The 14,241-nt window shown below is 41.0% G+C and overlaps 1 protein-coding gene across 5 annotated transcripts in view; it reads left to right on the forward strand.

The window, feature by feature from the left end:
* Positions 1–14,241, forward strand: part of slc12a7b (solute carrier family 12 member 7b) — a 59,859-nt gene that overhangs the window by 17,514 nt on the left and 28,104 nt on the right. The window lies entirely within an intron of this gene.

Consider the following 14,241-nt stretch of genomic DNA (forward strand, 5'->3'; position numbering starts at 1 on the left):
GTTACATGCAACACGACTCACCCTTCTGAAGAGCAAACAGTGAACTTTAACAAACAGGATAACAGAACTTGGAACAACACAACAACGCCTTGGATTTGGCATGACACATGGTCCCATGTGAACCCTGCTGTATGAAAACAAAATACATAAATGTACTTAAATGCCATTGTACGGGTATTCTGAAACAAATCTGCCCAAATAAGCGAAGCACAGTGTACTCTGTGAAGCCTGATACCTAGCCTGTATTTATTCTTCTGATAGTTGGTAGAAGGCCAACTGTTCAGTCCACAAAGTTTGCTAAACTTTGGCCTACTATCTGAATACCTTTTCCCTGACAATCAGGAAATTCTATCCAGCTTTCCATCTTGCATTATTCCTCCTAATCGGACCTCTGCATGAATGAAACATTGCAGATTTAGCGTTTGAACTAAACGTCCACCCATCCCATCTGGCCCCTGCCAACCTGATATCAACCTGTCTGGAAGCAGACAGGTTATTATTCAGAAAGGAGAGGTCATGGAGTGCATGTTTAACTAACTCCTCTCTCATACTCCATGTTTTGCCAGATTGCTGTTTGTGAAGTTGCTGCTTTTACAGCTTTTCATATGGAGCTGAGCGAATCAGGTCGCAGTATTTAATTTCTACTGTGGAGTTGCATGCTGGGTAGGATTTTTACAGACTGTGGGAAAGAAAGGGGCAGTTTACTTTGATGGTTTTGCAGGACATCATACTGTGGTGTGCTTTGGTTTCCCCCCTGTGCATGTTTGTGCACATGCAACCCTTTCTCCCTGACAAAAGCTGTAGTAGCAACAATAGTGGGAGAGCAGGGCATGACATATAACAAAGGCCACGCACTGGAAATGAAGCCACAGAATGATGTGCTGCGACTTGGCATGTACAAGCTTCAGGACCCCACACGCTAGTGCATTGGTACTGTATTAAGGGAGGCAACTTTGTTTATAAAAATACACAGGTAATCTACAGTGGATTCACTAAGAGGACACACACTGTTATCATACACAAGTTATCTACATTAAAACAGGTAACTTGTTAAAACAGGTAACTTGATTTAATGTTGAGGCTGATTGTTGTATTCTTAGGTTTTTGTCCTGTCTGTCCGATTTGGTGGTAACTTGGTGGATACAGTTTAGTTATATATATATGAGACATGCCGGATGGCTTGGGAAAGGAGACGAGTTAAAGCGGTCAGTTTAGTCCAGTTTACCCCAGTAGTACAACAGGGTCATTGATTGCATGAATGTTGCTGGCTCATGAGCATGTTGTGCAGGACTCAGTCAAACAGCATTAACTCTTATTGATTATCCTGCTGGCTTGCTTCCTGTTGGCTGAGTGGAGGGAGGTGAGACCCCACCCCCATGCTGTAATGTAATGGAGTCCACTTCTTCTCATTCACATTGGATTTCCTCTTTGTACCGCTCTCCCTTTGCGGATCTGTATATTCTCATTCCCTAAATCCTCCTGAAACTGACGACGGTGTCCCAGCTCCCTCTGCATGTCATGAACCCACAATTTGAAGGTCCACTTTAACTTCTGGCACATTTATGTAATATCCCAGGGGTGTAGCATCACATCAGTGAAAACGTGAAGCAGATGATCTCAAACCTCTTATTGTCTTTTGGGTGTTTTACAGTCTCTATTCTTCATCTCTTAGTTTTTCGTTTTTCTATTAGAAAGGTGTAAAAGCTTTTCAGGTTTCCAGCATAATAAACAGAGAGGCTGTTTACTGCAGCCACACAATTGTTTTGTCAGTTGTCATTTATACTTTCATTTGCCCTACAGTTCACAAGATCGTTAGAAAACCATTGGCTGGTTTGGGTCTTTGGAACAACACAAAGTCAATTGTAAAAGACATTGCGTGGCCTTATGAGTGGAATGTGTTTCGCTCTGTGATGCATATCCAGATGAAAAACATATTCAGCACATTACAAGAGCTTGATTTGTCTTTTGCCAATGACACACTCATAGTGAGCAGCGCGTTTGGCCCGAGCAACATTTCTTTCTTGGTTTCACTTGAAAGATCAAGATAGTGGTGATCTGTTATGAGAGAATGATGTTTCAAAGTAACAGGAATTCTTATGTTAAGTCTTTTGTTGAAGCTCATTTTCAGTTCATGTCATCAACAACTGTATTCAAAGTTATTTAGATTAATACAATATATGAGGGACACGTGTCTTATTTTCCCTGCGGGCTAGTGCGTACAGATTTCAATAGATCCGTGTTGCAGAGGGAGTGATCAGAATCTCTGTGGGAGTGGTTGGAGTGGGATAGTGGGTGAGTGAGAGTGTACATAATAGTATGAAATTATGTGGGAGTAGACCAGTGTGGAATTGGAAAAGCAGTGCTCCACAGACCTCTACTAGAAGTTCAACAAGACTGAATGTAAGCCCCAACTTTGGCTGTGCTGGTCCATTACTACTCAGGACAAAGCCACACTTTGTACGGTTTGTACAGTACAATGTGGATGTTATGGCCTCAGTTGTAATACAAATGTTGGTAGTGGTTGGATTGTAATAAGTCGCAATGTTTACAATCACATCATATATATAGTAAAATACAGCCTTATTTCAGTGTTAAGTTCAAACTAAGCAGGTGACTAGAGACTGGGGAGCTCTTTCCTCTGTCCGTTGGTCTGTGTGCCCATCTGTCCTGGACATGTGTTTCCTGTTTATTTCCCAGGCAGGTCTGGTTCTGTTTAAAGCTGTTTTCTGAGCGGGCCTCTCTGTATTTGTGTTCACTCTTTTCTCCAAATCTTGTTGTTAACTCTGTATGTAACTTCCTCTGCCTTCAGGTTTAGCCTTGGATTTAGAAAGCAGCACAAGTAATATGCTTTCAGCAAATTGTCATACAAACATAATGGCTGTCTGATGTTGGGTTGGAATCACATTTTTTGTAAACTTGTTTCTCACAATGTTGAAGAATCATATTCAGTCTTGATTTAAACGAGAAGCCAACACCTTGCCTGTAAAGACTAGCTACCCCAGTGAGGACGTTTAACTCAGTAAAATAAACATTCTCATCCTTAAAATAATCTGACATCACTGATTTTCTGTGGATTGTATTGTCAATTAATCAATTAAGTATTTTACACCTAACATCATTAATGCTCCAACTTTAGATCTACTAATCTGCCAATTATACTTCCATGTGATTGTTTGGTGTATAGAACATTAGAAAATATGTCATCAAATATCTTGTTTTTCAATCAACTGCCCTAAAGAAATTATTAAATTACAGATTATTTTCTGTTGATCAACTAATTAATAAATCAAATAAGTAAATTATTACAGCAAATCTAATCCCACTACATGACTATTCTGAAAAGACAGCATTTCTTTTCTATTATTAATGACACTATATAATTTTGTACATACTGTTCCTATTCATTGGCTGCCCAGCTACCATCAGTAATAAATTAAATAGAATTTTAAAAAATGGCCAAAGGGAAGCTTCTCAAAAGCGCCAATGATTCAGGAAGGGCTTCTTCAGTGTGGGAACATTACGACCTGTGACTATGCCTCTGCATAATTCTGTTCTGGGTTATGACTGTCAGTTGGGGTTAGACTTAGTTTATACTATAACTTCTTTGTGCCTCATTGCGTATTTATTAATGTTGTACACACATTGTTTTAGGGTGTGATAGGGCCTCTCTGCTTCTTTATGTGTCCAAAGCAAACATACCGTATCTTTTCCCGTTATGAATAAGGCATACATAAACTTTAATGTTGGTCAGGTCTCGCTATTACCTCCGCCAATGAGGCTATGTTTTCGTCTGTGTTTGTTTGTTAGCAGTATCACTCAAAAAACATCATCCGAATTCCATGACAATTTGTGGAGGGATGGGCTATGACCCAAGGAAGGACTCCGGACCATTGGGTGTAGCCAGGATTTTGTTTTTCACTTTCTTTAACATTTTCCCTGATTTCCAACTGAATAATACATGGATCTGGTGCAATGTGATTGAGTTTAAAGGGACTGTTTGGTCTTGGTGGACGTTTGCATGGTACTGAGTGCCATTCTAGTATTGTAGTACGATTCTGCTTCATTTGGAAAGGGTCTGGAAGACACGGCTACAGACCTTGTTCTGAACTCAGTTCCCACCTTGTCCCTTAGGATTGAGGCTTTGGAAACTCTTTTCTGTTTTGTTTTTTGCTTTAGGCTTTTTTTTTTTCATATTGCAGCATTTGTCCTTTCTGACCCTGCAATGTTACTCAACTGTGTGTTTGCATTGGCCACATTACTAAGTTCTGCTTGTTCCAGTCAGACACTGTTATTCAGCATCAAGACTTGCACCCTATATGTGCGTCATGGAAACATTATTATAGACCCTTTAGATAATTCTTGGAAATGGTATCATACATTTTGCTTTGTCTATCATTGCCTAATGTGAGACAGCTCTATAATAACATACTCAATAGGTTGACAAATTCAGATTTATTTCAAATATATAGATTTATTAGTCATTGTTAACTTTTAACATTCTTTGTCTCTGTGTAATATGTGGAAGGGTGGTTGTTGTCTGGAAGGGATAAAGGGATGCAGAGAAAAGAGAAGAATGACTGCAAGGAAGTGGTGTTACTCTAGGAATGTAGGGAGTGAGCGAAGGAACGGGACATGACTCAAAATGATTTACAAAAATAATATTTGGTTTATCAAGGCCTGTACTGAAAATTAACCATTTTACCCGATACTCAAGATTCACATGTTTTAAAACGAAGCATGACAGCATGAAGTGCATCCCCTGCTAATCCTCTATCATTTGCTGAAAGCATGAAATGAAATGTAAACATCACTGAGATTTGACCAGATTTAGGTTGGGAACACCAAACCAACAAAACATGTCCCATGTACACACAACTTGGTGGCTTGCCAAGATCAGGGCATAATAGCTCCAGGGAAAGAACTCAAGGTGAGATGCTTCATTCATCTTGCTGCACGTATAAGAACAGGAATAGCTATACAAATATCTACATAAAGAATGTCCATATCGTTGTAGGCGATAACCAGCAACCCATCGAAGGTTACTGGAGTTTAGACCAGGGTGTTCCAAACTTTTTGACCTATGACCCCCAAAATAAATGTTCCGGAGACAAAGGATATTTATTTCTGATGGTTTGCAAAACAATTGCCAACATGCACATTGAAATTGTCCTGATGCTTCAGCCATTCGGCCATAATCACTCTATCAGCATTTTCTATTTTAAATTTAAGTATTATATATGTCAAATACACTATTTGTGAAGTTTTAATAGAGTTTTGGAAATCTTGTGTGAACCCCTCTGTTTCATGACCACCCTGGAGGGAGACAGACAGCTCTTCCTGTTCTGACTGCCGTCTTCTCTTACCTGTAGCAATCTCCTCTCCACAGGTTTCCAGTTATCAATATGGTGTTTCTGATAAGTCCTCAACCAGTAACCACATACTATACTGTTGTGGCTTTTTTCTGTGCTCCATCTTAGGTCAGCTGTCGTTTGTGTGAGGCCCTCTGGGTTCATGTGACTTTCATTATCATTGGTTCATGGACAATGCAAACACAGTGAACTCATCTAGTTTTTTCTTTTCACCATGTTTACAAAAGTAATAATTCAGATGTCTCACAAAGTTTGTCATCTTTACATAATGATTCAGTACAAATATTCACTGGTGTTTAGCATCATGTCTTAGATGGTAAATAATTTCCCCTCAGTTTGAATGTAGCACATTGTGGCTGTGACATTACTGATTTAGTGAGACTATTTGTTGACTTATTCATAAAACATTAACTGACTTTAACAATTAGCATGGTTAAAGAAGCTCTTTGCTAAAAGTATGGTAGAAATGAAATGGTCACACTGCTGCATTTGGTCACCAACAATAGCTATTAGCAGTCATGTCTTACTCTTAACACTTTCATCAATGCTATCGATTGTGAGATGCACCATAAGCCCAGACAAATAGAGCACAGTGGTTTTGGATATTAAACAGCGGTTTAAAAGTGGAGTTGGGTAATCTTCATTTTTACATCGGTTTGAGGAAAACACTCAGTTATTGACTAAAATGTTTTTCTTTCAGACTTGTTTATCAGCTCCATGAGAAACCAAGACTTATGTAATGAGGGAAATAAAGGCCACTATTATCTCATGTTTTGCCCAGATGCGATCTCTAATTGACAATAAAATCTCAGCCAACTAATGAGTTCCTATAACTGACCTGACCTCAGCTATAGGTAAAATAAGACACTTTTCCTGTGCTGTGCATTAGTGATCCAACGCCATCACCCAGCTGAGCTTTAGCATTGAGGCTTTACAAATTAATTTTGACTTAATGTAGTTATACAGTTCAAACGACATCTGGTCTCCTGGAGCCCATCGGACCCCTCTGAATTGTCGTGGCTACAATTAAAGTTGACATTGGGAGATATAAGAGAGGGTTTAGAGATGGGTCTGGTGACCAACTACAGCTGCAAGTCATAGTAAAAGGGGAGGGTTATATTTATGTGCACAATTCCCTTCAAATTGTGCCTTAGTGACACCATCTGGTGAAGTGGTCTCTCTGTCTCTCTCTCTGTATCTTTCTCTCTCCCTCTCTCTCTCTGTATCTTTCTCTCTCCCTCTCCCTCTCTGTATCTTTCTATCTCCCTCTCCCTCTCCCTCTCTGTATCTTTCTCTCTCTCTCTCTCCCTCTCTGTATCTTTCTCTCTCTCTCTCTCTCTGTATCTTTCTCTCTCTCTCTCTCTCTCTGTATCTTTCTATCTCCCTCTCCCTCTCTGTATCTTTCTCTCTCTCTCTCTCTGTATCTTTCTATCTCCCTCTCCCTCTCTGTATCTTTCTCTCTCTCTCTCTCCCTCTCTGTATCTTTCTATCTCCCTCTCCCTCTCCCTCTCTGTATCTTTCTCTCTCTCTCTCCCTCTCTGTATCTTTCTATCTCCCTCTCCCTCTCCCTCTCTGTATCTTTCTATCTCCCTCTCCCTCTCCCTCTCTGTATCTTTCTCTCTCTCTCCCTCTCTGTATCTTTCTCTCTCTCTCTCTCTCCCTCTCTGTATCTTTCTCTCTCTCTCTCTCTCTCTCCCTCTCTGTATCTTTCTCTCTCTCTCTCTCTCCCTCTCTGTATCTTTCTCTCTCTCTCTCTCTCTCCCTCTCTGTATCTTTCTCTCTCTCTCTCTCTCTCTCTCTCTCTCTCTCTCTCTCTCTCTCTCTCTCTCTCTCGCTCTCTGTATCTTTCTCTCTCCCTCTCCCTCTCTGTATCTCTCTCTGTCTCTCTCTCTTTCTCGCTCTGTGTTTGTATAATTTTAATAAAGGACAAGTCTTTCTGGCTTGCTCTGAGTGGAGGTTTAGGGGAAGGTCAGAAGTCAGGTGGTATAATTGTTATTCTCACATGACCATGTTTCATTGACACTTTTAGTCAGTACACAAATACTGCTTCTTTTGTGTCTGTATATATCTAGATCAAAGGTACTCTTGTGCACCGACCAATACATTTTAATTGATATGTGCCATCTATTAGGGCCGTAGTCTAGTAGTAACTCTTTTTAAAAAGCACGTAATCTGAGCCAGCAATTGCTAACTTACTGTCTCTTTTTTCACCTGTCTCATGCTTGGTGTTAACCCCCCTCGTGTGCAAGTGGCTCTAAGTGTCATTGATCCCACTAGCCTTGGCTGACCCCTATTCTGCCTTTCACCTCTCTGACATACTCCCACACTTCATCAATTGCATGTCCTGAAGGCTGTTTCCAAAGCCAGTAGACGCATCGTTGTTTGGGTTTAGTCCTGATAGATTCCCCTCACTAAGTAGTCATTTAACTTGTGTCCGATAGAAAAGATGTTGTCAACACAACCTCCCCACCTCCCCTCCATCACAGTGGGGATGTTTTAACTGATCAAATATCCAGCTCTATATAGACACAAGTGCACATTTGTAACCCCTACCTCTCTCTGTCCTTTCTCTCCCGACCATGCTGCGAGTTGCATAACAGCCAGTGTTGTTAACCTGAAGGGTTTAAAGGCTTTGGGCGTCATTAGATGCAACACACACACACACACACACACACACACACACACACACACACACACACACACACACACACACACACACACACACACACACACACACACACACACACACACACACACACACACACACACACACACACACACACACACACAATAACTATACAGCAGCCATCTGACATCAAACCAAGTGAAGCTTGATACGACTAAATCCTTCTTACGATGTAATTTGATAGCCTCTCTTAAGCTCTGCCTTGACACATCTGTCAATTTAGTGATGCTGGCAGCGGATGTTCAGTTTTGTCTTCATATGGCAAGTGGCAGCTGGCTGGAACCTGTTTGTAACAATTTGTTAATTGAGAATGCACTTTTTTTTCAATTATTTTATTCTAATATACTGTCACAGTGAAATATCTGTCTGTATATAGCCCATTGTATTGATTTGTCACCTTTATCACTGACTGACAGTAAGTTCACTCACCTGACTAACTGACAACCACTGGCCAGAAGACTGCAGCAGAAATTCAGCTACAATTTGTTCGTGGCCCTGAAGTGATATCTTCCGCTACGTGGCTTCTGTGTTTTATAAAAAGTTCAGAATTAGCTTAATCTCGTTAAGTGATTAGTGCCCATTCACATGCTCTTAGACGGACAGATTAACTGGCAGCCAAGACAAAGGTAGACGGCAGAACACTGGGTCCAGAAAAGCTTTGGTGAGAAGGCTGGGGCAGAGTTTGGTCTATTGTCTTTACTTTGTGTGGGCCTGTGACACGTCTTCGATTCAAGCCAACATCCAGCTCTGTGTGTCTTAGGGGTGCATGCACTGCTAATGCTCTGGCTGCGTGGCTGCATACAAGCACCCCATTAAATACAGTTATTTTGTCATAGCTCCCAGGTCTGTTTTCCTGCATGCTCCATGTGCTTTGCTGATCAATTGACCATGTCCACCTATGGCACCCTGGAGGTCAGTCAGGACGTCAGATAGTAAATGAAACTGCTCACTCAGGCTGCACCCGCGGCCTAAAATAGTAAACCATTATTGATTCAATATGATCTACAGCTTTTGCTTCGGATGGCAAAAGCTGTCTCTGCTTTTCTCAGCGACACAAGCTCATAGATGTGGTTTCAGTATGTGTTTTTTTTCATTGACTTTTCTCACCTATTACAGCTTACTCCTGTCTCTTTTCTTAGGATTGTCCTGTGTGTGCGAGTGTGTGTGTGTGTGTGTGTGTGTGTGTGTGTGTGTGTGTGTGTATGTATGTATGTGTGCGTGCATGTGTGTGCATATCCATCCATACCTCAGTCCTCACTCTCTTGAACTCATAGATCTGTTTTACTTTTGCTTTTTGCTTCCCTCTTTCTTTGCTCCACCCCCTTCGTACGTTCACATGCACACGCATAGTGTGTGTGTGTGTGTGTCATAGGGATCAGAAGCTCAGGGAGGTTGAGGGAAGGGAGGTGTTTGTGTGTGTGTGGGTGTGAGTGTGTGTGTGTGTGTGTGTGTGTGTGTGTGCGTGCGCGCAGGTCTATCAGTGGGAGGGTGGGGGTGCTCTGTGATGCATGGCTGATGTCGCTGACAGCGTCATCACGGGCCACTTTTCACATACACACATACACAAACACTCACACACACACTCTGTCACAGAAATAGCTGATCCTCACATTATCCACACAACACAGGCAGCGTTCCTGACTTCTGCACTTCACTAGTGGTATCTCTGTACTTTGGACCCCTATTACTGGAGTTCCCCAGGGACCACAAGTAGGACCCCCTCCCCTTGACCCCCCTTTTCAGCCCTGCTCCTCAGAATGGAGCAAAGGGGAGGTTTGCGACGAAAGGGTAAGTGTTTCCTTACCAAAGTCAACCTTGTAGTTGCCCTTTACTATCAGAGCTGTATTGGAGCTAAAAAAGTGTTTCTTTATTAAGGTTATTTAGTTCAGTATTATTTTGTTGGCTGGTTGTTTTATAAAAGGTCTTTCTACGATGCACCTGCTTGAGAGCAGTTTTTGGTACAATGATTAATAAATTGTTCCACCAATGGAAAAGCTGGTTGTACTAGATCAAGTGTGACTTGTGTAAGTGATGGAGTATTAATCAGCAAAGAGCATTGCAGACCTTCTGCTGTTAGAGATGTGCCTAGTCAGAGGTCATGTATGAACCAATGGACAGAGCCATCGCACTGATGGTGCTATCCAGCAGTTCCACCAAGTGCTTCAAAAAAGTCTAGATATGCGTATATTTGTCTGTTGAAAGTTTAAGTTTGTAGTTGTATATTTCTTTTTGGCATTGCTTTTGATCAAAGGAATTTGTTTTCATTTGCGTTGTCTAGACTCAAGACAACCCTCCTCCAGCTCTATCGTATTTATGCACCTTTTTATTTTTTGCTTGGTACAGTGAGCCATGGGCTAACTCTGGCAGTGTTAGGCAGCTTACACTGTCGTCACAGTGTGCTGCTTAGTGGTTATAAATAGGATGCATGGTCATTTATTACCACCGTGACCAAAGAGGCTGAGCCTCACCATCAGCACATCCTGAATTTACCTGTACCCACCAGTCAACCCGGTGTGGAGGTTTCTACGCTGACTCTTTAGCCAAGGATGTGATCACAAGCACTGAACCCTGAGCAGAAGTGTTTGCAGAAGAGGGAGGCATTCATCTTTCACTAATGAAAAATGAATAGTGTCCTGACTGTGCAGTACGCTGTGACAGGATCAGGGAATCCCTCTCCCTTATATAATATCTCTGACTCTAATGTAAAAGAGTGCTCCTTAAAACTCAGACGGTGAAGCAGAGCAGCATACTGCAGAAGTCAGAATATTAATTCATGCTTTTTACTCCTGAAGAAGTAAATTATAATGGCAGTAAATTAGTTTCTCTACTAAATTAGTACTGTATACCTGCATTTGAACCTATTTCAAGCAATTACAAGTTGATTTGTTTTGTGATTGAAAGTGATTACCAATGTATGATATCATTCAGAAAATGTATCTAATGCTTTGTAAAATTATTAGCAGTATTATAAAATATAAGTAATTTGTTGTAAATTGGCTAAAACAGTACAGTATGAATTTGTCTTTGGCAGCAGGCTCTTTTATTAGTTATTATTTGCTAGTCCAAACAATCAGAATTATATATCTACAACTTGAATTCAAGCAAACTTTGCATGGTGGTTTGCACAGCTGTTGTGTTTATTCATCATATCATATGCTTAACCTCAGCTCACTTTGGGGATTAAGCGGATGTCTCTGTTTTTACCAGAGAGGGTTGATCTGATTAGGGTTAGTTTGAATGTGGTCATCGTCTCTTGCTTGGTTTTACCCTGTAGCAATGTCACATTTTTCAGGGTCACTTATGTGCTATAGCGCAGCAAAACTCTCCTCGCCATCTGCAGAAGTGACACACACACACACACACACACACACACACACACACACACACACACACACACACACACACACACACACACACACACACACACACACACACACACACACACACACACACACATCTCACCATCAAAAGCACCTGCATTCATTTGACAAAAAATACACACATTTCTCTTTCTCCCTTTTTTACTTCACCTACATTAGATTCTGTTTTCACCCTGTATAGAGTCATTTACATGAAGGTCAGTTATGGTCACCCAGGTCAGTTTTAAGATACAAATTCTCTTTCCATTTCATTTACAGCATTTAAAAGCAGTTATTTGGCACAGTAAGCATTGATCTGGAGCTGTGTTTCTAGCCACATGATTAATATGACTCTTTAGTCTCATTTGGTATCCAGCAGCTGGTGGTACAAGGCACAAGGTTCATTGTTGGTGCTGGGCGTGGTGTGTACATTAGATTAACCAAAGCTTGTTTGCTGAAAATAGACAGATATTGATACAGATGGAAATGGGTTTGATAAGACACTTCAAAAAATGAGTTACACTGTTCAGTTAGATATTTCTGGTAAATAAGAGCAATTTATTTAGGCGCATTTCTAGGTTTATATTGTATTATTTTTAGATTTTGTATGATATGTTTGGTTGGGACCTTTTTCCTTTGATTGGTTTTTAACTAGAATGCTCTGAATAAGTGCAGGCATATCAAACCATTGGACATTAGCTACAGATAGAGATAATATGACATCTTTCAAAAATGTGTAACTTCAATACCAGAGGGGTTTTATTTTCACATTCAGAACATGACTGCAGGCTTTGACAGCCCAGGCCTTGTTTGTTGTCAAGTTTCGTAGCAGTGTTTAAGGGAAAATGTTGAGAAGAGGGCAAACGTACAGTAATTTTTAGATGCGGTGTAACCCTGCATGCACTCTGTTACTGCCAACCCGTTAAATACAGCCCATAAACACCTTTTCTCCAAGTAGAAGAGTAGTTTTGTAGTTAATGAAGTGACCCAGCTCAGTCTGGACTCTTTAAGTCCACTGAAGATTATCTGCAAAAAATGACTCAAATACTGTTCACTGTTCAACTCCTAGATTCCATATCAGAGTGCATATATTATAGTACACAACTGAATCAAACACTATAAAGCCTGAGGAGATTAAGATTCATTTAGCTGGGGACGTTAGGATTTTACGACCATACCTCACACACATGCACGTCCTCTTCGCAGCTTTCATTTTCAACATTGCTCTCACCTTTCCTTTTCTCACGCGGACCAGGTGCATATTCGCTAATATATCGTACATTAATTTGCTCGCTCCAAACACGTCTGAATGTGCACCTTCAGCATTCCTGAACTGACACGAGAACTGCTGATGTTAGGGCTTCGGGCTATGCAGGATGGGTAATAACGTCAAAGAGCAGGCTGCCATTGTTGCAGTATGTACCTGGTCAGTCATCATAACTGAGCTGGGTTTCTCAGGGGGTGGGGGGTTGGGGGCCAGCTGGACGGGGTTGTTCAATTGATTTTGAATCTCTTTTCCTCAAATGACCAGTCTAACAGACATATAAATCATTGCTTTTTGATCATTTGAACCAGCCTACTAATCATTTAGTGCTTTTTTGATAATTCTGTAACAATTATGAATGCTCCCAATGACTTCTTTCCCTGTCAGTTTAACAAACATTTAGATTTAGAGTCGTGAACTGTTACAAAACTACGATGACTATCAGGAAAATATATCAAAGTTGAGCAAAATTTTATTTGGATCACATTATCTGCAGGTGCTCGGACCAGCAACCTTCTTTCCTTGCCATTAAAGTCTACATGCCTGTGCAGAATGAGGTTATGCTTTGCTCCATTCAAGTGGTTATGTACTGGTTTACTCTGTCACAGCTTATATACAAGCATATTTACATTTTCTAGTTCAAACCTGGTTTGTGGTGTTATGTGATGCTACCTGCCCACCTGCCCTATTTCCCCCCCTTGCCGGTTCACAACATCCAGGCAAAAGTGCTGAGAGAAGGTTGCTGCAGCCACTGGAAGAATTATGCTTAATATCCAAAATGGTAAGAACAACACACAATATTAATAAGTACCAAAGCTGTGTAGTATTTCTGGTGCTGACTAGCCAGGTTAGCAGAATCTTATTTTATCTGTTGTGAAATACTCAGATGTTTTAACTGCAGCTCAGTTCAACTAGAGATGATTATGTTTGGACATAAACGTGATTTTCTAGGAAGCTCAGTGAATAAGTGTAAGGTAACTGGCAACATGTGTAATGTGCGCAGAGGCTAACATCTGCTAACTAGGCCAGGGTCTTGTCACTGCTACTGTATATAAATCTGGACCATGTCCCAGAGGACTGTTCGCTGCAGCACACCAAAGGACACTCACACATGCACACGTTGAGATTACACACCAACAGTCAGGATTATATGTAGACAGACTGACAGACAGATAATCTACACCTTCCATCACATTGCCCTCTCTTATTCGCCCCTGTGCAATTTGCAACAAGGCTTCCTGCAGTAACTGCAGTATTTGGGTATTGTGGAAGGATTTGCCGCAGCTGGCACCTTTGCCTAGTTTGGAACAGCGATGTGCAAATGTAGCTTGAGGGCAGTGGAGCATTTGATGACATGGAGGTGGGATAAAATTTGTTTCCACACATCAGCCTTTTTAGGTATTTTTAGATGTAACTGGCAAGATCACAGCTCACTTTGAGTGTGTTAACGTTGTGTAATTCTTAGCCCAAAATAACATTGGTAAAACGAGGTTAATGATGAACGGATTTGAACTGCAATTTGCTCATCCTCCCGTAACCATCTGGTTACCAAATATTTTGTTC

This window comes from Hippoglossus hippoglossus, chromosome 20, assembly GCF_009819705.1.
Source record: "Hippoglossus hippoglossus isolate fHipHip1 chromosome 20, fHipHip1.pri, whole genome shotgun sequence".
NCBI classification, from domain to species: Eukaryota; Metazoa; Chordata; class Actinopteri; order Pleuronectiformes; family Pleuronectidae; genus Hippoglossus; species Hippoglossus hippoglossus.